The sequence below is a fragment of the Rattus norvegicus genome, chromosome 16 (assembly GCF_036323735.1).
Source record: "Rattus norvegicus strain BN/NHsdMcwi chromosome 16, GRCr8, whole genome shotgun sequence".
NCBI lineage: Eukaryota > Metazoa > Chordata > Mammalia > Rodentia > Muridae > Rattus > Rattus norvegicus.
The window spans coordinates 79524477-79549795 of record NC_086034.1 but is presented as its reverse complement, the minus strand read 5'-3'; the positions used below and the strand labels follow the sequence as shown (position 1 = coordinate 79549795).

Here is a 25319-nt window from a genome sequence, read left to right as displayed (position 1 = left end):
GGAACAAGAAGCAGAAGAAGGTTGCCTACATCTTCCAGGCCTATGTTTAGTGAAATAAGTCATGGAGCAAGATTCTTCAGAAAGAGTTTTGCTGATTGCTTCAGAAACTCATTAATCGCTCCCTGAAGCTACAACTTTGATTACTCTGGTTATTTCCAGACTGGCAAGCATTTTATTCAGAAAGATCGGTTCCTCCTTGTACCTGCTAGAACTCAGTGAATGTTTCACAGTTTCTGCAGTCGTAAGTCTCAAGACCCACACGATATTGTGGCCAGAGCCTTCAGGATGATCCAAACTAATGTCCAAGTTGCCTGGACACCAGAAAGCCATTCAGAACTTTCTCTCGCATTGTTTCTTTATGGACGTGGGTGAGTTCTCTTTTTCTGAGACTCATCTAGCAACCTATCATTAACCTACCTCATAATGAAATTCATAATGAAGAGGACGGACACAGCATTTCCATGTCTTAGATCCAGGTTCTATTTCTAAACTTCTTGTTGAATCACGGCATTAAATGGGACAAGTCCTGCTCCTGAGTGAGCCGCAGGATGATTATATTTGGCAGTACTAATGGCAACAGCTAATCTCCCCAAGAATATTGTTCTGAAAGTGGGTGATTCAAAGGTCTCTGGGGCCAGGGTCAGAGGACTCTGAGCATTCTTGAGGCTTCATAAAAGACTAATCTTTGACTTACTGGTATCATCATTATTGCCAATTAAACAATAAACCAACCAACCAACCACACAAACAAACAAAATAATAGCCAATTCTTAAAGTGCTAGTAAAATTCAAAAGCTTTGCTTACTGTGTTAATGAATCATGTGCATGTATACTTAAATTGTAGGTTTAAATTTAGATATAAATAAAATGCTAAATATACTGTGATTAGGTAAAATCTAGTAATATGATATGATCCTTCAGACAAAAATACCTTTTCTATTAAATGTATTTTTAACTAACACAGAAAACATGCCATATATACTTATTAGATAGTCGAGTGAAATCTCAAATCCAAATATTGTTTTATTGTTGAATATATCTATGTGCTCAAAAACACCCTTTTGTGGTGAGAAGACTCAAGTCTTTCTTTAATCTTTTAGAGCTCTAAGGCCACAGCAGAGTGTCTTGTTGCTATTATATTTAACCGGAACTCAGCCCACTGGCCAAGCCCCCTGTGTCTTCTCTTCCCAGCCTTTCCTAGCATTCCTCTAGGTCAACACTTTAACAGTCAACAGATCAGCCAGAGCTGACAGGAGCTGTCATGCTGCTGCACAGGGCATGTTTAACTTTATACCATGAACCCTGCTGTAGATGACAGGGTTTGCTCCTTGTTCTTGGCTGATATCTGTGTACATCTTGGATAAGCATGATCCGGTTGTGGGCATTATCATTAAATCTATTGGAAGGAAACAGGTAATTTGGCTCCGAATTTTCAACAGGATGTCAACAAAGGACTCACAAAGTCTCTCATGGTAGAGCTGACCCTTACAACCTTACACACTCGGAGTGCATTTCCAGGTACCCAAAGCCAGCTGCTCAGAAACATTTGCCAGCCCTCCTCAAATGGAAGCTCTTATTGGGGTTCAAAAGGAATTCCACATGATAGATTTCTCCCTTTCTGCTCAAGACACAGTGGAAGAGTGATGGCTTCTCTTCCACAGTGTATTGTGTGATACTCATCACCACGAACCCACCCACGCCTCTGACCTACTCAGCTTTCCTGTGCTCCTTCTTTGGAGTTGACATAATCATTTTTCACTTAAGACACTCAGTGTATGATAAACAGTGCTAGTCACCAAGCAGAGAGCTTTTACATTACATGTTATAAAATGGATGGTGGCAGATTGTCATGAAATGGACATAAAATTAATATCACAGAAACTTTTATACAGCTCTAATTCAATGAGGCGCCAGCGGCTGAAGCTTCAGAAACCATTAATTGAGCGCAGGAAAGGAAAACAAGCAAGCAATTTTAAAATATGAGTCACTGGTTTGACTCTATCTATGTAAAGTCATTTTCTGATGTATAATTTGTTTTCATTATTACATATCAACTCCAGAAAGTTGTCCTTTGATCTCCAGACATCTGCTGTGATACACATGTGCCTGCTTCCTCTCTCTCTCTGTCTCTCTGCCACTCTCTCTTTACACATATATGTATACATATACAGATGCATAATACACACATATGCATATATATCTATGTATATCTATGTATATATTAAAGTTTTGCTGATGAAAAGGACTCATATATATCATGGTTAGATAAAACTCAAAATGGCAAATTTGTTACTAAGAAAATATTCAGCAAATTTAAAATTAGTCTATCTTCATCTTTATACTTTTACTCCAGAAAACAACAGTCTGTAGATTCCTTCAAGAAATCATAGTTAGGCATTTGAACTATTGTTACATATATGCGCTTATTAAGAGTCATAAACTGTGTGATCTTTTTGATATTTAAAGTATTTATAAACTAGCAATGAGAATATTACTTCAGATATTTCTCATCTTTCTTATAACTCAGGTGAAAAATTGAAAATCATTAATATATCAGTATACAGATGTCAGGTAATAATTGAAGTTGCAATAAATGGCAGTGTTACATTTATTTCAAAATGGAAATGAAATTTAGCAGCTGGAAATATATTGTCCCAGAATGTTAATAAAGAGGAGCAAACCCAGTAATATATAAGATTCGTTCTTGAATAAAATCAACAATTTTCAAAATATGAGAAGATAATTGGGCCTCTAAGATGACTCAGCAGGTAAAAGTACTTGTGGCCAAGCCTGATTCACTGAGTTTGACCCAGGGACTCATATAATAGGACGAAGGTGCCAACGCCTACAGGCTGTGGTATGACCTTCATATGTTCACCACAGTGCCTGTGTACACATACATTCACACATGGAGAACATATTCATGCATGAATTTGAATAAATAGATTGAAAAAGTTCAAACCTTTAAATATGTAGATGATATTATGTGTGGGCACTTACCAATCATGTGTCTGATGACCTGAGTTTGATTCCCAGAATCAATGTAAATGTTGAAGGGGAGAACTAACTCCAGAAAGTTGTCCTTTGACATGTGCTGTGATACTCCTGTAACTGACACCCCCACCCTGTCTCTTCTGATACAATTCATCTTCATATTTTTCTCTTAGAAATCAATAAACAATTGACTTCTTAAAGGAATCTTTGTTACACATTTGAACCATATATGTTGTCATCAAGAGTCTGAAACAGTATGATCTTTTTAATATCTATAATATTTATAAGCTAACAATGGCATTACATATACTATATACACATATAAATAAATGAATAATATATAATATAAATAAGTAATTTAAGGTAAAGTGAAACAGAAGCTATTCCCAATAAAGACCTCGGGACAAGCTGTGGCTTTAATTAATATTGACAAATTTTCAGCTTTCTCCAGTGCATTCTGATGAAATGAAGTGGAGGAATATGTAATATTGGCCTACAGATATTTTAAAGTATCCTGGCTTCATGACTTTTTGACTATATAACAGTATAACTATGGACCAAGAATCCTCAACCATGGGCGATGACCTAGTTAACATTACCAGGTATGAGTTTCTTCTCACAAGGTGGCCTCAGACCTTTTCAACTGTGAGCACAATGACAGTCACGAAACTATTGTGAGTGTTGATATGTTGCTGGAAGGTTGTTTTGTGGTTGGTCGTGTTCACAGCCGCATGAGACCTTTGATTCCTTTTCTTTCCCAGCGGTCTGAAGAGCACCTTTCTGACCCTTTCTATGCTGTGAGAGCTAGCCAACATGAGGAAACTTTGAGCTTGTTCTTGCCTGCTCATCCATATCTTACAGTCATGGTGTGTGGTGTATTCAGCATTAGGGATCTTTCAAAAGTTTCACCTGGCAACTGAAGGGAGTGGTGAGAGCCTACCTTGGGGTGTGGGGCTCCCTGATTAAGAATTCATTGGGAGGTATTCAGTTCCTAACACTGATTTTCTTTAATAACCCATGGCTTTCAGGAGTAGTATGACTGAGTCTCCTCTGTTTTGCAGGGTATTGCCACTCTCTTATCTTATGAAGCTGTAGGCATCCATATGACATTTACCTTTTCCCTTTATTGGGGTAAGCACTAACCCTTCCTGTCTCCTGTACCCTGCCCATATTTAAATATTCTATCTGTTGTAATCGTGCTCTTGGTTTTCTCTTTGCTTTGTTCTGATAACTCCTTCCTTAAAGCATCCTTCACCCAATGGCCCCTTTCTACCTTACTGAATCCTAAAGTTACCCTAATTCCAAGGTTCTCAACCTGTGGGTTGAACCCTCCTGAGGGTAGAACAACCCTACCACAAGTGCTGTATAGCAGATACCCTGAATATCACATGTTACATTACGATTTGTAACAGTAGCAAAATTATAATTGTGAGGTAGCAACAGAAATAAATTTATGGTCAGGAGTCACCACAATGTAAGGAACTATATTATACAGTCAGAGCATTGGAAATGTTGAGAACATTTTTTTCTTTTTTCTTCTCTTTTATGAGATACTTTTTATTTACATTTCAAATGCAATTCCCTTTCTCAGTTTCCCGTCCATAAATATCCTGCCCCATCCCTCTCCCCCTTCCTGTATGAGGGTGTTCCTCCAACTCAACTCCACCCCTTCCTGCCTTCCAGTAGTGTCATTCCCCTACATTGGGGCTGCAGCCTTGGCAGGACCAAAGGCTTTTCCTCCCATTGGTGCCCAACAAAGCTATCCTCTACTACATATGCAGCTGGAACCATGGGTCTGTCCATGGGTCCTCTTTGGGTGGTGGTTTAGTCCGTGGGAGCTCTTGTTGGGTGGTATTGATTTATGGGGTTGTAAACCCCTTCAGCTCCGTCAATCCTTTCTCTAACTCCTCCATTGGGGACTCCATTCTCAGTTCAATGATTGGCTGCTAGCATTTGCCTCTGAGAACACTTTTTAAATGCATAAATAAGACCTAATTTAAACACCAAAATGTAAAGGCTGCATGTCAGAATCTACATGTGACAGACAATATGCAGTGTTTATCTTTTTATTCTCAGTAAATCTTCCAGGTTTACCCATTTGCATGCAAATAACACAATTTTAGTTTTCTTTATGGTGGCTAAGCAACATATTTAATGTGCTATAATTTATTATACCCATTATTCCCTGAGAGTATCTGGGCTAATTCCATGTCCTAGCTTTAACTGTTAATAAGGCAACAATGGAAATGAACAGATGGGAGTCTCTGTAGAAGGAAATAACCTTTGGGTGTATATCCAGGAGTGGCCAAACAGGGTCATATATATCCTACTTCTTGTTTCAAGATTCTCTGTAGAGTTTTCTATACTGAGAACACTTGTATTCTCTCAACAACAGTGGATAATGGTTCACTTTGTTCCTCATCTTTACCAGCATTTATTATCTTTTTTTAAAAAAGGACATTTATTTTATGTATATGAGGGTATTGTATGAGTGTTTATATACATGTATTTGTATATAAACACATGTGCCATATGCATGTCCAGTGTCCATGGAGATCACAAAAGGGTTTTGGATCCTCTGGAACTGGAGTAACAAGTGATTATGAGACACCATATGGGTGCTGAGAATGAAACCCAGGTTAGAATCAATATGTTTAATTTTTATTTTATATATGTGGTTCTGCAGGCATATATGTCTGTGTACCATGTAGTGCCCGCGAAGGTCAGAACAGAGCATTAGATCCCCTGGAGCTAGAGTTTTGCTGGAACCGTACCCAATTCTTCTGTAGGAGCTGACAGTGCTCATAAACATTGAGATCTCTCCACCCCCTTCAAGGCCTATACATACATACTTTAACATCATAAACCGTGCTTACTGTGGAGATTCACAGCATGAAATATTGCCTTAAAGTATAGCTGAATTTAAATGGAATTTCAAAATAGTTTTAATTTGCATCCCTATGATTGCAAATTATGACAACAGCAATCAGAAATCAGTGCACATGTGTATATTACCAAAGAATAAATGTAATAAAATTTATTATAATTAAATAAAAATGAAATCCAACGTATAATTATTTTAAATAGAAAATAGTCATTAAATTCAGAAGAAACAAAAAAATCACTTCCCAACAATAACAGAATAAACACATTTCATTAAAGCTGTACACTAGGAAATAATTCCCGTTTCAGTATACAGCAACAATAAATGTGGAAATTTAGAGATGTAGAAATGTAGAATCCAGCAAATTCTACATTAGAAATTTAGAAACTTAGAATGGGAATTTAAGATACAGTCTTTGAAATAAATTCAAGAATTGTGCAAAACTATATGAAGAAAAGCATAAGCCTCCATTCTAAAGAAAAGAGTCGGTTTCCAAAGGTAGTAGATAAATGTGTAAGAATTCATAAGATTCCATATTTTAAAAATTATAAGTATTGGAGCTGGAGAGATGGCTCCGTGTTAACAGCACTGACAGCTACTTCAGAGTCACTAGGTTCAGTTCCCAGAATCCACATACTAGCATCTACCTGCAGATTAACTCCAACTGCAGTGGCCTCAACATTCTTTACTGACCTCCATGGCATGGTATGGTGCGTGTGGCATATATAGGCATATATGCAGACAAACTACCACATTCATAAAATAAAAATAAATAAACACACACATTTATATACATATAAATACATTTAAGTCTACATACACATATACATATATGTATATAAGTATATGTATACTTATATAGATATATGTATGCATATGTCTCCGTAATGTATACAATATCTGTGTATATATACACATATGTACACATACATACACACACATACACACATATGTGTTAGCTATAGAACTTCTCCAATTGTTACAAAAAAAAAATCAATAACCATGCCCAAGATAAGATGAAGACCTTCTAACTAGCATAATGTTCATTTAACTTTAATATTGAAATGTGAATTCATATGCCTATGTTTTGGTTCTCTTATGAGTCCTTCTTTGCTTTTCCTCCCACCTGATTTTGAGCACCATGCAAAACACTACAGCAAATTCTAGTGATGGAGTGTATGGAGCCTCTTGTGGTTGTTGTATTCTTATCTTTCATCCTATGTTTATGAGTATTACCTGCATCTATGTGTGTGTGCAGACATCAAAAGAGAACATCAGATCCCTTGGAGAAGGAGTTATGGACGGTTATGAGTAATGGAGTCATAACATCTTCTGCATAGCTGCCAGTGCTCTTAAACACAGAGGTATCTTTTCAGCCCTCAATACTACAACTTCAAAACCTAAGAACTGCACAGAACAAAGTATAGTCATGAATTTGCTTAATTATTAGCAAATTTCAAACGTATTTCATCCTTCATTTTATTATATGTAGACAACTTTAATTATAATTGTGTGCTTGCAAATTAAACATTGTAGTGTAAGGATATGTTTTAGCATCCTAAAATCTGAAAACAGATCTCCTAATTCCAAATTCATGTGAATTCAGAGACTCACTCAATCAACAACAGAAACTGCAAGGAATTTGCACAAATGTGATATTATTTTTGAAAAAAAAATTGCACTGTTAACATTGGTTCCAGAGATTGAAACAATGTTACCAAAGAGTATGAATCCAAAAACCAATGACGGGAGGAGGCACATCCCATCCATGGCAGCTCTTTCAAATGAAATGGACCTGGATTGTCCTTATCAACCCAGCAGAAGCGTCCCCGGTGCATTGAAAGGGAGTAATGGGAAGGAGAGGAACCTGCCATCTGAATGCTAATTGGGTTTCTATATTTGTATAAATTGATGGCTGCAGCTATGCACAAAACAATTATGACCTGAAGTTAATATCAATTAGAGTCTCCTTGGCTAACGTTTTCCTCCCGGGTCAATACATTGTTAATTCTCTCAAGAGAAGGGTAATTATTGTAGTGGTAACTGATGATGTTCCTGCTCGAGTTGGGTCAGGAAGCACCCGGATGTGGTAAGAACGTCTAGGTTTGTAAATATTTCATAAGGTCTAGAGAAATATGCAAAGTCATTTGTAAAGTTGGCTTTTATTCGCCTGAAGAAAAATTTCAGCTCAAAGATGAACTTTCAGAAGAGCTGTGTGATGTGAATATCATATACAGTAACCTAAAAGCATTTCTAATTCCCAAATACAAGCAAAAAAGAAAGTTCAAGTGGGGTTGAAACTTGCAAGCAGCATAACCAGGTTTTTTCACTTAATACACTAAATTTCCAGTGTCTCTCAGTTAACTACTATTCAGAAAGCAAAACGTGTTGTTCAGAGGTTGATAATGACCTGTGGTCATCCTAACAAGGCATTAACACCAGTGGGGAAAACTTTTATGTGCACAGAATGTTATTTTTCAGCATATGTGTAAATTAAGAGACACACTGCCTGAAAAACTAGACTTTGCTTCTCAACGTATTGTTTAATTGCATTATTTCAATAGGGACAAGCATGTGTAGGTTCCTAATCCATTTGTTGGCTGACAACTAGCCTGGGATCAGAGGTCTCAAGTGTCAAGGTCAGGCTAGCTATCCTTTGATCAGTTCCCTCAGACTCTTACTCCTGATTCAGTACGGACTCTCTCCAGGTTATTAGGGCTGTTTTAAACCAGAAACCATGCATTCTTTATTAGTTTATTGAAATGGGCAATAGATCTTTAACTGTTTCTAAAAGACCTTTCTAAAAGACCTTTCTACCATTCGCTCACTGAACAACCTTGTTATTTCTCCTCTGGCCTTCTTAAAGAGGGTTAGTAACCTTTATGTACAAAGTGGATATAAATTTTGGAGGTAAACCTGCTGAGGTCTTATGGGAGAACTAGAGTGAGGAATAAATAGGGGGGTGAATATAATCAAACCTCCCTCTGTGCTGGCATAAAATTTTCAAAGAATAAAAACCCTTCCCATATAACTTTTCTCAAACTTATTCATAAATGAATATTTACAGAATTAATGAAGCTTTATCACAGGCAACTCCTTCCTTACTTGTAGGCCTTGTCTGATTTAAATAAATACTACTATAATAAATGGTTTATTATATATTACCTATTAAATATGAGTCTTTCAGTTAACCAGGAGATCTTTTAAGTCGTCATGCTTAGATCCTCATCAAATTTATTGGGATAGAATATTAGGCAATACCTAAGTTGTGGACTGGTGGCATCTGATTGGATGTTTGAAATGTCAATAATGGTCACTTAGGGTTCCTAACTAAAGAGCTGTTCCTGGAGTGTGTCAGAGATGGAAGACTGAACTAGGTTATTTCAAGAAATGGAAGTCAGGTGACCTCTTCCGGGAGAAAAACAGGTTGGGAAAAAGAAGGCTGGTGGATGGGCATCGTGCCAATAGAACACGCTAAGAGAATTTAGATGTCCTTTAATCTCACATTGCACTTGGTATTACTTTATGATCAATGAGCAGCATAGAAAATCTATGGGCAGAATAGAGGATCATATCAACCTTTAGAAATCCATTTCCTTGTATAGAGATCGGCCTGAAAATGATGGCAGGAGCAAGCTGTTTATTGCCAGGCACAATAGCATTGCCTTCCCACTTCCCTCATTAGCTTTTCTTATCATTGCTTTGTTCACAACAACTCTGTTTTGAAATATGCAAACACAGTTAGGGCTTATGGAAGTACAATTCCAGGATGTCCACCTACAGCATGTGAAGTGCACCTTCCTTTGCAGGGCCAGTGTCATCACGGCTAGCTGTGCTAAAGATGGCTTTTCTACATTCCAGACTCACCCATGCCCCCTGAGCCTTGGTGGTGCTCATCTTCAAGCCAAGGATGTACAATTCAGAACTCTTTCCCCCACTGTGATATCTCTTATGACATCAGTTATCTGGAGTTCTTTACAATTGTGTCTGAGCACATGAGTCCTACATTCCTCCAAGGTTGTTTTGACTATAACAGGATTAAGCCTTCCCTCTTGAAGGTTTCAGATCTTCTCATTTGGCTGCTTTTTGTTGTTCTTATATGTAAGGCATTTGAATTTTATTCCCCATAGAATTTAAACAGGATACATTGTATTGCATTGATTCCTACTCTCAGTATGCCCGGGAGCAGCTCAATGGTTGAGATTCTCTAAGTGCAGTTTCCTAACCTGTGTGATCTCTGGCCACTGTGCTACACCTACCTTCCCTTCACTTATGTATTTCGAGGGTATTAAGATGAGTCCCTCTAGGAAAGAAGGGTCTAGAACTGTCATGAAGTATCTGTCCTCTTCTTCAACTTGAAGCTGGGCGGGACTGAGCACTTGGAAAACTAATCTTGCCTGGAAGGCTAGAGTTGGAGGAGCCAAAGGCAACTGTTTAATCATCTACCATTCTGCCTGGAGCTAAGAACATGACCGTATTACTTGTGTTTTCTTGTGGACAGGAAGTGAGACATTCTGGTGTGAAATGAAACAATGCATCTTCAGGATGCCACACCCATGACCCAAGGTCTAGCTTCCATGAAAGCCACAGAGCTGTGTGAGCTGAAATCATCACTTCCCTGGTTCTCCCAAGGATATCATTTGGAAGCAATGCTGTTGTGGTGGGAAATTTTCACCTTTTTTTAAAGCTTTAGGGTCTTCTTTTCTATTTCAAAGTATGTAGTATGATAGTTTACTATTGAAAAATCCACTGTAATTCAATAATTTTTTACACAAACAAACAAAAAAATTTGCAACTAAACCAGGATATCCAAAATGGGAATTGAAGATAATTACTATCATAGAAACATTGGGAAAGACAGGAAATGGAAAAAATAAAATGCCTCATGTGCCCGAGAATTTCTCCTTTCCAGAGTATAGTAAAATTGGTTAAATACTTAAGTCTCAAGTCTAACTCACTTGATGGAGATATTAATTCACATTATGTAACTATTTAACACAGAAATGTATTAGTCTACCAATATACCACAGGTCTTCATCTCATTAATTTATTTGAAGATTCTGAAAACAAAAGAATACTTTCAAATATCATTTTTATTCCAGAAAAGCAAGGTGTTTGCAAGATTAGAGAAGTGGACCTCAGAGTCAAACATTTAAAGCATTCAGTTCACATGTTATTAAAAATCATTATTCTGGGATACTAACAACACCAAGAGACATCATTGTGGAAGTTCCAATCTGTTTACTGATGGGCTCAGTCACAGCGGTGAATATGTTTCATGAGAAGTCATTGGGCTGCTTTCTTTGTATAAGGGCAATGTGCACACAACCCCCAGAAGAACTATCCATTGTACACAGTGAGCAGAGTGAAGAAAGCTTTGGAGGATGCTCCCCAGCCTGCTTCTTTGAAGAGAAACAGAATTCCAAGTCTGATATGTACCTGGGAGAGGATGTCTTTTGTGGCAGTCTTAGAGAAATATGACCAATAGCCTATCTTTAGTTGTATGTACCATTAAAAAAGCCAACTAAATATGATCACAAGCAAATTCATTTATTAATATACTCTATGGTCAAAATGATAAAAGTATACCAGACGGCAAATGTCAGGCTACAACTCCATTAGCATTCCAAAGAAATATTCTCTTAATGGAGACAGAACCCAATGTAGCCTCCTGGTCCTGGATGTGGTGATTATCACAGTCCTTCCACTAAGCCTCCCCTGTGCATCTGGGTCATTCCCAGAATTCTACTTCCACATGGAATACCCCAACCCTTTCTGAAGACTTCTATGCACAAAGCCACCTCACATGTCAGCTCTCCTCTTCAGAACCAGGAACTATTAATGTTAGCTAGCAAAAACAAACTAAGGCCAGCTATTTAGAAGATATACTATCAGATCGACACACTATAGAATTAAGTTTTCAAGAAACAGCACTTAAAACCACACATATCATAAATAATTTGTTTCAAATGAGTGCTAAATCTATGTACCTACAACAGCTTTTGATGGCAGAGTATTTCTTTTTGCATGCATTTTAACTAAATTAGGTCAGAAATAATTACACTCTTGCTACTGTTGTAGATTTAGATAAAATGTGTTTGCCTAAAATTTAGGTTTTGAATCTGTAATTTTCTAATAAAATGCCAGCAGAGAAAATGAGATCAGCAGGCAATGTCCCTACTCTTACCAAATGAATTACTGCATTACTGAACCATTGTTTGGGGTGACCTTTGTGGATTGGTCACACACAGAGGGATAATAGCAGAGGGGCAGATGGATGGATTCCCATATTCATAGGTGAAGCTACCAAGGAATTTGAAGGTTTACCTATCCACAGAGATTTAAAAAAAAGAATTTCATAATAAATTAAGCTGTGGCCTAATGATTATTCTCATTATAAGCCAAGGATCATTTGCTGCCTTTGTTGGAACCCGGAATAGCTATAATATTAAGTTTTGTTTTGTTTTCTTTAGCCTTGCTTTGCTTTGTTTTGGTGATGATAAAACATGGAGAAATTAAGCTTGTACTTTCCTGCAGGCTCTATCTCTATGGGCCATATTTCAAGGTGCTGGAAAGAGATATGCTTGCTGCTACTGAAGGAAAAAGGTAATTGCACATCTTATCTAGCTATGAACACTATGAATTAAAATAAGTATCCTGTTGAGCTACCCTGGGCAGTGCAGTAGTGGCATAAATATTATGGGAATAACCAATTACTTTCTGGTTAGATTTATGGCCTGATCCATGAGATGAAACCCATACATGGTATGGTTATCAGGGATAATAATCTGTGCCGAGATAGGTCATAGAATGTAGTTAAAAATATGGTATTCTTCCACTAATAGATGTAGTATTAAAATGACTCCTAATGATTTAAATCTATAACTACTGATTAATGTATTTTTCAACCATCATTAGAGAAGTCTTTCCCTGTAACTGATGGCAATTAATAGAGATACGGAAATAGTCAATATGTAGAGAATAAGACTAGAATACTTTGTCTTAGGCATAAACATATCACAGCCAAGGTACAACTGAAAAAGAGGAGGAAGTAAGACTGTAAGAGACAAGATGGTGGATGACTAAAAGGAAAGAGTGCTTTCCAGACACAATAAAGAAGATGCACATATGAACTCAAAGCAATAGTGATATCTACATAAGACCCAAGAAAGCTCTATCCCAATATGGGAGGGGGTAGGTACCACGTCCCACCCATAGATTAGGAGCTAATGACATATGATACCTGCTGGGAATTGGAGAGTCCGTTTTCTTAAAGATATGTCCTCTGGTAGGCTAATCACTCTCCAAGGCAGGGTCTGGACTCAACAGAGCTGAAAGTCAACACCATTAAACTAGATGGATTTACACAAAGAGAGCCAACATGGAGAAGGAAAGGTAAGGAGGTAGGAGTGGAGCTGCGTGAGAAAGAAGTGACATGGTCAAAACACATCATACAGAGTTATCAAAGAATTAATAAAAGGAGTTGTCTTGAAAATTGGTGATGTCAGTCTTGCCACATTTCATTTTAAAACCAGGAGTATGAACCATGCAGCAAAAACAGAGCAAAACGTCGCAGGAAAGTAAGATCATTTAACACATTTTCATGTTTAAAAGAAATATTACAAGAGCATACCTCTTGAAGGGTGTATCTCTGAATACATAAAAACGTGTTTTCATACATGAAAGGACAATTGATTAAATCACAATGGAAAATTTTGACCCTGTCCACAAATGCTTGTGAGTATAAATCATCTCTGGTTTCCCCTTTCATGTCGAGTCATGAAATAGCCCTGTTACTGAAAAAATAGATGACATTGCGGTTCATGTCAAATAGTCTCTGAAACTCTTTGAAGGTGGTTTGGTTCTTAGTTTTTAATCTCCTTCTTTATCCCTTATAGGGAAGTTATAACTACATTTTCTAAGAGGCTTGGTAAAAGTAAGAAAACAGGAATTGCTCAATTCAATCTTCAGTTAAGTAATACATTCATTTTTAGTATATTTCTCATGCAGTGGACATGAATGCCTAATCAATCTTGCTTGGATATGTTAGCTTGTAACCATAATGAAGATCTAGTATTGAAAGGTTATTAACGTAAGGCATACAGGCATTCAGGTATGACATAGGACCTACAGCAGTCAAATCTCAATGCCTTGGTAGGTAGCAGAAACTCTTTTCTTTCTAATGTGGCATTGCTGTTAGCCCCTTTCGCTGTGTGGTTTGTACAGAACTGCCAAAGCTACACTCTACATCGTGTGCTCACCATCTTGTCACATGTTCAGTACCTGCTGTTGGTCCATCTGCAGTATTCTGTTTGCACAGAGCATTCCATTTTCATGTGGAATACATGGCAGGATGCTCCCACAAGTGTTGATCCCCTACTGTTGAGTTACAAGAAATGTTAACACCTAAGAGTGTGCAAAGCAAAGTTGAGCATCAAAATAAAACTGAAGGAAAATTATTTTATAATGTATGTACTGGCTGATTTTGTGTGTCAACTTGACACGAACTAGAGTTATCACAGAGAAAGGAGCCTCAGTTGAGGAAATGCCTTCATGAGATCCAGATGTAAGGCATTTTCTCAATTACTGTTCAAGGAGGGAGGACCATTATGGGTGGTGCCATCCCTGGGCTGGTGGTCGTGGGTTCTATAAGAAAGCAAGCTGAGCAAGCCAGGGGAAGCAAGCCAGTAAGAAACATCCTTCCATGGCCTCTGCATCAGCTCCTGTTTCCTGACCTGCTTGAGTTCCAGTCCTGACTTCCTTTGGTGATGAACAGAAATGCAGAAGTGTAAGCTGAATAAACCCTTTCCTCCCCAATGTGGTTCTTGGTCATGATGTTTTGTGCAGGAATGGAAACCCTGACTAAGGTATACCAGAGACAGGAGCCAATCAGTAGTGGGCACAGTCCTGGGATTCTTCTAGCTGCTACCACAAAGTATGATTCCTGAGAGGACACAGCTGACACACGTGGAAAGGAGAGGTGAATTTCCATCACTCTTTGGTTGTCTAAGTCCTATCATGTTCAGTACCTGTTGTTGGTCCTTCTGCAGTATTATATTTGCACAGAGCTTTCCATTTTCATTCACAATGCAACAGAAAACTAAAATTTTTAAAAATTTTATATTTCTGTGTGTGGTGCACATGACTGCAGTGCAAAGAGAACAGAAGAAGACATTAGAGTCCTAGAACTGGGATGACAGGCACACCCGAGTCACCATACCTTAGTATGGGTGGTAGGACACAAACTCAGGTCTTCTTCCCACTGCACCATAAATGCTTTTAACTATTGAGCTATTTCTCCAGCCCCTAAGTGAAGATTTTTAAATATATTCAATTTGACCAAAGGTTTTCTTGTGTGCCAGAGCATGAAATACAACAGTGATTGATTCTGAGCCCAATTTTAGTGCACGGACTGAAGTTTCAATTGGACAGCCATGCCAGGACATCTGTCTGTGGATTTCATGTGTGTTGGTAACCACTCTGTGTATTGGATCCCCTCTGTTTAAAATGAAACTGAACCATTTGGGCCTCTTTTCCTCTGAACTCACCTCAGATCTTATCCAGTTCTAAGTTCTAAGACACATATCAAGTTCACTATCAACAGGTGGCCCATTACACAGCCTGTGTTTCTAAGCTGCCTTGTTGATAAGACGTCAGGCATTGTTGGGCTCTCTGTTACTTGGGGAAACATTGCTTCTTTCAACAGAATTTATACATGTCTTAGTTTGGCTCACATCTCAGAGCCTTTATCCTTAGCTAACTGGAGTATCCAAGAGGAATGCTCAAATAGTTCGCTAAGCAGTTGTTCGCTATATGTTGGTCATACGTGTACTTACCCTTATCAGAGCATAAAACAGTATGTGTAGAGCTGAGTGGCATAGGCACAGCAGGATATCAGTCATAAATGGCTAAGAGAGTTTCCACTGGATGCCACAAAATGAATTTCTCTGAGTGCTTCCTGGAATAGTGTTACAGATGATAGAAGACATGAACTCCACCTTATAGAGATAATACATTGTGTTTAGCAAAAGAATATATACATATATATATATATATATATGTGTGTGTGTGTGTGTGTGTGTGTGTGTGTGTGTTGCTGAGTAAATGTGGATGATACTGAAGTCCTAGAAATTCCTCCTTGCTTTTCATTCACAATAGGAACAGAAAGGTCAGAAGATGCATCCTTATATGTTGCGTTTATACTCGACAGATTTCACTGTGGAAGTTAAAGGACTCAGTCCTAAGTTTTCATATGAAAGGCTAGAGGAGCCTGACCAGATTGCTTCCCGTGTACAGAGCAACATTCTGCACTCACGGTTTCATAAGATAGTCACAAACAGATGTGGGATAGAATGCCATACCGCAAACACTAAAACTGTAGCAGATCCATGTTCAAGAACTTCAAGGATTCTGGCTAAATTCAAAAGTTAAAAAACTCATAAATTAAAGGTCCTAAGGGAAAAGAAATCTTGAAAGTGGAAACCTGTGCAGAAATGATAACTATTTTGCAAACTCTTCCTAACAAGAATGTCCTCCCAACAGTTTTATTCACGTCTAGTAAAAACATGATTAGGTACATCCTTGTGGCTATCTCAGCACAAAATGTAGAAACTGAAAATGTTTCAATCATCGAGAAAGTTAAAGAACCTTTTGGTAGGAAGCATCGAAGATAAGGTTAGGTCAGATTACAGAGTCAGTTTTAGAAAGAGATTAGTCGAATTCATGAATTGATCTATAGCTTAATTAGGTCTATAGTGAACATGTTTTTTTTTTTTTTATCAAATGTAAACTAAAGCACAGGACTCCAATGACAGCAGCTAATCACTATTATCATGGGTCAAGGTAAGAGAGCGGTAAGATAGGACAGAGCAGTAAGTGGGGCAGGCAAACAAAATGCCTGTCTCTGGACGCACAAAATGCTTTAGAGGTTGCTTATGGGATACAAGACTTGACATCACATTTAAATGCAGTATAACTAAATTGCCCTTCTAGGCAGCTGCTCTGAAACATGGCAGCCTCACCACAGGCCCTTGACTGGCCGAACAGAGCACCTGATCCCACATGGGAACCACAGATCCTCAGGTGCATGTTTGTGGTTCTTGTATCAAGATGACATCTTCTAAACGGTTTTGAACACATGGACAGTTCCAAGTGCTGGATAAGGTCCAATAATAGATACCCAAGGGCATGGAATGTGTCACGAGCTCCATGATCACAGTGTCCTTGCCTGGCCTGCCAGTTCTCAGGCCCAGTCATCAGCATTTCATTATGAGCAGAGGAAAGGACACCGGGCTTAAATCCTTGTATATGCATGTGCATGTGTCAATATGAGGATGTATATGATAAGTATTTTCTTAGGTAAGCATTTTTACACTGGCTAATTTTAGAGGCTCTTGCCATCTTCCTCAAATGTCCTAAACACCAGGGGTTGAACCTGAATTTTGCACGTGGTAACCTGCTCAAGACAAGTTGAGGCTGTGGGTGGGTCATCAGTAGGCAACTCAGAGTGAGTGGTTGATTCTGTTACAGCTGATTTTGGTGTGGAGTTCCCAGGGGGGAAGACCTAATGACACACTAGAGTGAGGTAGGAGAGAAGACAGCATGCCTGACCACTGATCTCTGGTGATAAAGAAGACCTAGTTTGCCAGCATCTCTCAGTGGCAATGAATGAGAAACGGATGGCACCAGTGCCAGCAGCATGAGTCCTGTACATTTGTCAGTAGGCCCAGACACAAATCACCAGAGAGGCACGTTGGGGCAGACATGTCAAAGCTAGCTCATCCTTATAGCCTTACACGAGCCTATCAGCTGAAGCTTCCACTGTTTGGAACCCTGGCTGGAATGAGGTGTCAGCTGAGTCAGGAAAGAAATGGCACAGCTCCTACGACCCTCCTTGTATGGCTCAAGCCTACTTCCTGTTCTCAACAGTCCAGACATACAGTTGCAAGTGTGGGCTCCTATTAAGAAATGATAATATATTTTTAATCAAGAGTATCCCCAGCAAAGTTTTCCTCCCCCTCTTTTGGCTAATGGTTAATTAACGTTGAATTCATAACATTTGATCACAATTTTCATCATAGTTTAATATATAAAATGTCTTTGGGGTCAGTGGAGGCTTGATTACACTGTAGCAAATTAAAAATAGTAATTCCCGATAACAAAATGTGAACAGAGAGTGCACACTTAATTTTCCGTGTCTCCCAAGAAGTTGAAAATGAAGTCGAACTTTGGTGTAGAAATACAAACAAGAACAGAAGGAGACCTGATCGGGTGTGTTGCTCTTAGTCTCTTTGTTATTCCCTACATATCTGTGGAGAGAAAATTAATATACTCAAACACCCTTTTACACTGGTCACATTTGCAGGTAACTATAATTAATACCACAGACTATAGGTTTTTCTCTAAAAAGTGGGTAGCTGACATGTGTTGATAATAAATATGGCTAAGATGTCAGACTCCCTGAGGGGCCACACCCACAAGGCTAAGCCTGCCTGGGGTAGACCAGACTGTCGTGGGTACCACATTGACTTCGAGACACTCGGCAGTGATTGCATATGAACAGAAGAAATCGCCGAAAGGAATGTTAAAAGGACAAATTTAACTGTTTTCAGATGAAGTTGAGACTCACATAAGCCTCTTACTGACAACTTCATTTTACACGAGCTTTCTGTCCTAAGTGAATGTTTACTCTCCCTGGAAAGGTCTTTTTGCTGCTTTTCATGTAATTTATAATCTAAAAGGAGACGTATGTAAATTTCCAAAAGGACCTTGATAATTTTGATAACAACATTTAGTGTTGATTTTTATCTTTCCATTGATTAAACTTCGTAAGAAATGTTTGATCCGTCTATAGCCCCAGGGTGCTTTCAAGCCCTCTGTAGCTGGACCTGCTGGGAGGTGCAGCTATGTGTGAGTCCGTTACTGACCCATAGGTGGCGCTAGGCCCCCAGAAAGCGTCAGCTCATTCTGTGAGTTTCAGATTAAACGTGGATAGGATCTTATATAATCAATGTGGACATAACTTAGCTACCTCAAGTATGATATCCGAACTACAAGAAGCCCAAACAGCACTGGAACAGCAGAGAGAAAGAGAGACAGACAAATGATGGCAACTTAAAAAGCCCGCTGAGGCGGTGGAATTAAATTGCTCCAGAGAACTTCATCCGGCCAGGTGGTCTTTACTAAAGCAATGCTTTAAATTCATGTATTCAAAGCTACGGAATTAAAACGTGTGAATTTTAGAATAGCATATCCAGTCACCACGTCTCAGAATCACACTTAGTTTGCCTGAAGTGGTCATCAAAGGAATGCCCTTAGGATGCAAATGGGAGTGACCCAGACAATGGTAATCAGAGGGAGATGAGTTAGGATATTGTGCAATTCTTCCCAGCGCTGTTTGTTTGCATAGCTGGCAGGAAGGGAGCTGGCTTGTGACAGCATGGTAACAGCTCATTTATAACCTCACACTTTTAATTACTGTGGAGATAGCTTGTTTAAATGGAAATATTCCCAGAGATTTCTGTAGTAATTAAACTTCATATTGGCGTCAGATATGTATCAGATTCAATGAAGAATCATCTAAGATCTGACAAGCGCTTTCACTTTCCAAGGTTCAGAATGCATTTTAATCAATGGTGTGTGTGTGTGTGTGTGTGTGTGTGTGTGTGTGTGTGTGTCTGCACGCACACGTGTGCAAAGGCAAGCACTCTACAGTTTCTTGCTTCCTACATAAATATTTGAATTGCAAATAAAGGCCCTATGGTTTTCAAAGATACTTATTTTCATTGCTTTCTTTCTATTACCTCTTCACCTTTTCAATCTTTCTTCCCTGCCTCCTTTCCTTCTTCACTCTTCTTCTCCCTGCTGAGGGTTGACCTAAGGCCTTGAGCATGCTAGGCAAGTGATTCAGATTGAATCGAATCCCCTCTTTTCTATTTTAAGATAGCTCCTCACTAAGAAAAATATTCATTTCTCTTTAGATAATGTATTCTTTTTCCCATTTAAAACAATAAATTTCCTCTCTCTCTCTCTCTCTCTCTCTCTCTCTCTCTCTCTCTCTCTCTCTCTCTCTCTCTCTGTACACAGGCAGATATGCACAGTGTGGCGCATCCACATAACCATCTCCCCACCTCCAGCCTTTCACTCCATTTTTAAAATGCCGACAATGAGATTCAGCCTTTCCTTAATGGAACTCTTATGTTGTATAGCAGATATTTAAAGTTCCTATTGGTAATTATAGATGAAATGCTTTATAAAAAAAAACAAACTAGTTTAGGCTTGAAAGTCTTTCAAATTTATTTTTCAATTATTTATAAAAAAATGATTTCCCTACACTTACAATTGTAGGTACCCACAATGCTTCTACAAACATTGTACATGGGAGATTTTTTATGCAAATGATCCACACTGCAAGGCGGATCTGATTGTGTTAATTCCTTGCGGTTTGAGCCATCCTTATTCTCCTCATGCCAAAACACAAATGTCCTCACCAGAGAGTGAGTGCAGGTGGATCATGAACTGAATTCATTAGCAGGGCAGAGTCTTTCATTTGGGTACAAATGCTTTCCTCATGTAAATTACTTTTTGCACTTTATCCCTTCCCAATTGCTTCACATATATTTCTGGCTTTCTGTCCAGCATTTTTTTTTTCTGAAGGAAAACATGTTGCAGAACTCACATTGAACAGAGCTCCCAAGCACACAAGGAAACTGAGTCACGGAGTTGGCCCCCAGCTTCCACATGATACCCAGTTGCCTAACGTCAAATGAGCAGACTGAGTGCCCGGTCTGGACAGTCCTCATTTGCTGGCAGAAAGTAACTTTAAAATAATTTCTAAGAAGTTTATTTATGTTGAAGTATATTAAAATCCCAGGAAATAAACCAAAACATGACAGAACCTATTTGCCAAGTAAAACTCAAGCCATGCAGAAAATCTAATGGTGACTCTGGTCTACATTGTTGCTAAGGACATTGTTGTTAAGGACATAGGCTCTGAGTAAGGACGCTTCCTGTATGCAGAGGCCAACAAATTCTAAGTAAGCCAAGCAAAGTTAGGCAGGAGAGGACATTCAAATGTAGAACAGATGCCCTGTAAGGGTGGATGGGGGACCAAGGCTTCAAGAAACATGCAGGACAGGTGCAAAAAAACCCAGCCTGTCCAGGACAATACCAAGCCCAACATTCTTCCCATACTGTGATGTAGGAAGCAGGCAAGAAAATAAAACAGGTTACAACATGCTTTTATAGCTCTGGGAACATGGAGACTGGCAGATCCATGGGCTTCGGTAGTCAGTCAATCTAAGCTATGTGGCAAGCGCCAGGCCAGAGACAGACCCTGCCACATAAAGCAAGGCAGATGATTTCTGAGGAAGGAGACCTCATATTAACCTCTGCCCTCCATATAAATATGCACATGCATGTGCACCCAGACACATCCACTCACACGACTCTACACACACACACACACACACACACACCCCTCCTATATTTTATGTTTCCATGACTCCAGAGCTCCAATTTCAATTTCTGTAACTTAATTAACTCCAAGACCCTGGGCAAAGGTTTGGTACATCGTTAGACCGCAGTTCCTTATGTCTGTAATTAGACCTGTTGTGCATGCAGTGTAACCCTTACATAAGTGTGTTGAGTGATGCTGGCATGAGGGATATGGCAGGTATTACCATTGCTCTTGTGTGCACATGCTCTTGCAAATGAAGGGCCCTGAGAACTTTCTTTTTAACCACATAGATCGCATTTCATTTGTAACACCATGCCGAGAAATGGCTGTGTTAAAATTCAGCATACTTGTATCCAAGCTAGTTCCATTACACAGCTGACAAGCTGCACCATTAAATGGCAGTCCGTTCTTATTCAAATAATCACGTTACACTTTGAAGCCACGTGCTTTCCTATTCCTTTAGATTCTGTGTGTGGAGCCCATCTGAAATGAAACCTCAAACCAATGACAGGGGTAGATTTTTTTTTTTTTTTTTGGCTCTAATTCTTGAGCCAATTTTATCAGTGGAATTATCTAGATGAAATTATTAATTCCGGATGATTGGACGATGTAGGGCTAGTGAGTCCTGCATGCAGATGGAGATTGAGACGACTTCCTGGACAGGGATCTCTGGAAAAGGGTTCCTCCCTGTGGATGAGCTGGATTTACTGGTTCTGAGGAGGGGCTCGAGGGACTGAGAAGTATCATCTTATGAACTCATTCTGGCTGCTGTAACCTCCAGAGCAGTAGTTTATCCTAACGCTGTGGGCCTTTAATACAGATCCTCATGCTGTGTCGACCCCCAACCCTAAAATCATTTCATTGCTACTCCATAACTGTAGTTTTGCTACTGTTATGAATTATAAGTATCTGTTTTCTGATGGCCTTGGGTGACACCGAGAAAGGGTCATTCCATCCCCAGGTTGATAACCGATGCTCTGTGATATCAATGAACTTTTCTCACCCAGTACTACAGCCGAGCCTTGGCTACTGCTGGTCTCATTAAGATTCTGGAGAGGGGTGTGGGGGTGTATCTGTGCCGATCTGTGGAGCGCAACATCTCGCCTGTTCCCACTATGCCCTGCTAATTTCAGACAGGAACATGTGTCCTGGGCTATTTTAACCAGGAACACCATCTATTTGTGGTTCCTTCCTGCCTGTAAGGTGATCCAACTGAGCCTATGGGAATAAGTTCTGTGTAGCTCCTTAAGCAGACCACTGCTGCACTATAATTACACGTGAGGGCTGAGTCACCTTTACTGAGGGACATGGGAAGAAGGCCCTCTGGCCTATCTCCAGTGAATTAAGAGGTAGGTCCCCAAGCCTGAAAAATCCATAGGGAAATGGTATTCCTCATAAGGTTGCTAAGTACATGAATGAAAAGTTCACATATTATTAGCTTTTCTTGGTTCTATAAATGAAATCAGCAGGATGTTAAGGCTGCCCCTGGTTTTATAGTGTAGTTCTCTTGCAAAACCCAGCTCTATTTTCTGGCCCTGTGTTTTTACTTGCGTGTTATTCTCGTTTGGTGAGACCTGTCTATTCCTAGGGACAATGGCTCTTGTGAATGAGAGACAATTTAGTGTCCCACTAATAGCACTTCTCCTCTGCCTTAATTCAAAGCCACTGTGGTCCAGAAATGGCTTCAGTTGAGACGTGCAGGAGGAAAATGAAGACGGAATGTATTCGATTGCAAGCAAAGTCACTAAATTCACATCTCCTTGAACAGGCAGATAAGACAGAAGATGGAGAGAGAGGCCCTTGTCAAAGGCTCTGCGGTGCTGTTGTTGGGGGAGAGTATTGGCCCCAGAACCAGTGTTTCTGGAAGCAGATCCTTCAGGGTGTCAGTGCTGTCTTCACCACTGTGAGCTCCCTTGGGGACTCCACATCTCGCTCTGTTTTATGAAATAGCACATCGCTGCTTCCATCTCATAGGAGTATTGAAAGAATTAAACCAAAGGACCCTGGCAGGCATTTTCCTTGTCCTAGGCAAACCACTCAAGTCACAGAACACGTCTTCCATCCCACCACCTGTTTGGCAGGAAATGCTTCACAGCATCTACCTTTGGCTTCCGGCTATTGCTTCCTGGCTAGGTATGGTGCCCCAGTGACATAATGCCAACTTTACTCCATTGCAGATGCCATTGGACTTGGAGATAACAGTTCCTGTTTTCCTTAAAGTCCAAGAACACAGGTCCCCGTAGAGGCAGTGCTGAGACCTTGGGGCTGTCATTCATACTGAATGACTAAATTTCACTTCAAAAGTGGGACAGTGGTTAAGACAACGATGATACCTAAGGCTTAATAATGCAGGGAAGAACGTTTCTTTTCCATGGGAGTGAGAACTAGAGGAATTCATAACGGAATCTATGGAGAGGGAATGTACACAATTTACAAGCTAATTTCACTCACAAGCTCATCAGAAGTTTTGGTTCTACTTCCTGTCTGGAAAAATTCTAGAATTTCTTCCTATACTGGAATGGAGTTCTTGTTTTGGTGTATATGCTTTTTTTTTTCCCCAAAGAAATCGATGACATCTCAAAATTGACTTTACTCTTGCCCTTTCAATAAAAATTACAAAATCACAGAGAGCAAAGAGCAAAAAGCTGGGCATTCCGAACTACATTTCTTTATCCTCAATATTAAAATCTACAAGCAGAGGACATGGCTGTCTCTGGAATCTGAAATTCAGCCTGTGGGCCCTGTAAGCTGCAAGGTCCTGTTACCATGGGGTCTATTAGGGAGTAGGAGTAACTGCTCAGGCTCACTTTGCACTGCAGGTTGCTGGCTGCCAACTTCACGTGAATGCAGTTTAATGCAGCTTTCTGTGGTTTTGCTTCTTCAAGACACTGCCTGAAAGGAACAAAGGCAAAGACCTGCCCAAGGTCATGGAGTTGGTCAACAGAGTGAGCCTGGATCAGGGCATCTCTACTGACCTCATTTTGTCCCCAGGAATGTATTTTGGGGGTATACATTTGTTCTACTCCTGGATGAAACAGGTTACTCTTGGGACTTCAGAGCTACTCTCAAAGCACCATCTTCCTTATGGCATTCTGAGTGATCCAGGCTCTCTCTATCCATATATCAGATATGGGAATTATGTAGAAATAAATCACAGAGTCTACTTCAGAATTTCCCATAATAATATCAAGTTTTTCCCCCAGTGGCAAAGAGTTCAAATAGGGAATACATGCCTACCTTCACTTTTATTGTCTTAATTTTGCCCACTTTCCTGGCCTTACATTCTGCCCTATGTGGGTAGTATTCGAATGGAGAGGAAAGGCTGTAGGAAGGATGAGCTGCTGCTGTTACAAAAGGCTCTCAGGTGCTCACAGATACCACACATGGTGTCCTTAAAATTAGAGGACATTATGTATAACTGTCTGAACATAAGTGGATCACCTGAGGTTCAAGTCAAGGTGTCAGGACACCAAAGTGCCCATAGCAAAACTCTGTAGAACTCTGTAGCTATGTTACACACTTGTAATAGTTTAAAAGGTAAGTCTCCCATGGCCTTATTCAGAAGGTTGGGTCTACATGTCCACTACACTACTTAAGGTCAAGTCCCATCATGTCACTTAGGTGGGGATATAAGATACTATGAAACACAGGAATGCTAAATATTCATTCCCTGGGATAGCTAATCTTTGCTGTCCCCTTGATTGATTTAGCATCAGCTGGATGACTGTCTGTGAGAGCATTTCTAGAAGGACTTAACTGAGAAAGGAAGACCCTCACTGAATAGGGGTGGCACCATTACATGCACTGTGTGTTTATTAGGGTAACAACATCACCATAAGCAACTTGGGGAGGAATATATTTATTTCGCTTAAAGTTTTGAATCACAGTCTATCACTTAGGGAAATTAGGGCAGGAATTCAAGGCAGGAACTGAAGCAGATACAATGGAAGGGTGCTGCTGACTGGCTTGATCCTCATGACTTTC

The 25319-nt window shown here is 39.5% G+C and overlaps 1 protein-coding gene across 2 annotated transcripts in view; it reads right to left on the bottom strand.

Moving 5' to 3' along the window:
• The window catches only part of Csmd1 (CUB and Sushi multiple domains 1), a 1600162-nt gene that overhangs the window by 970915 nt on the left and 603928 nt on the right, over window positions 1–25319 (bottom strand). The window lies entirely within an intron of this gene.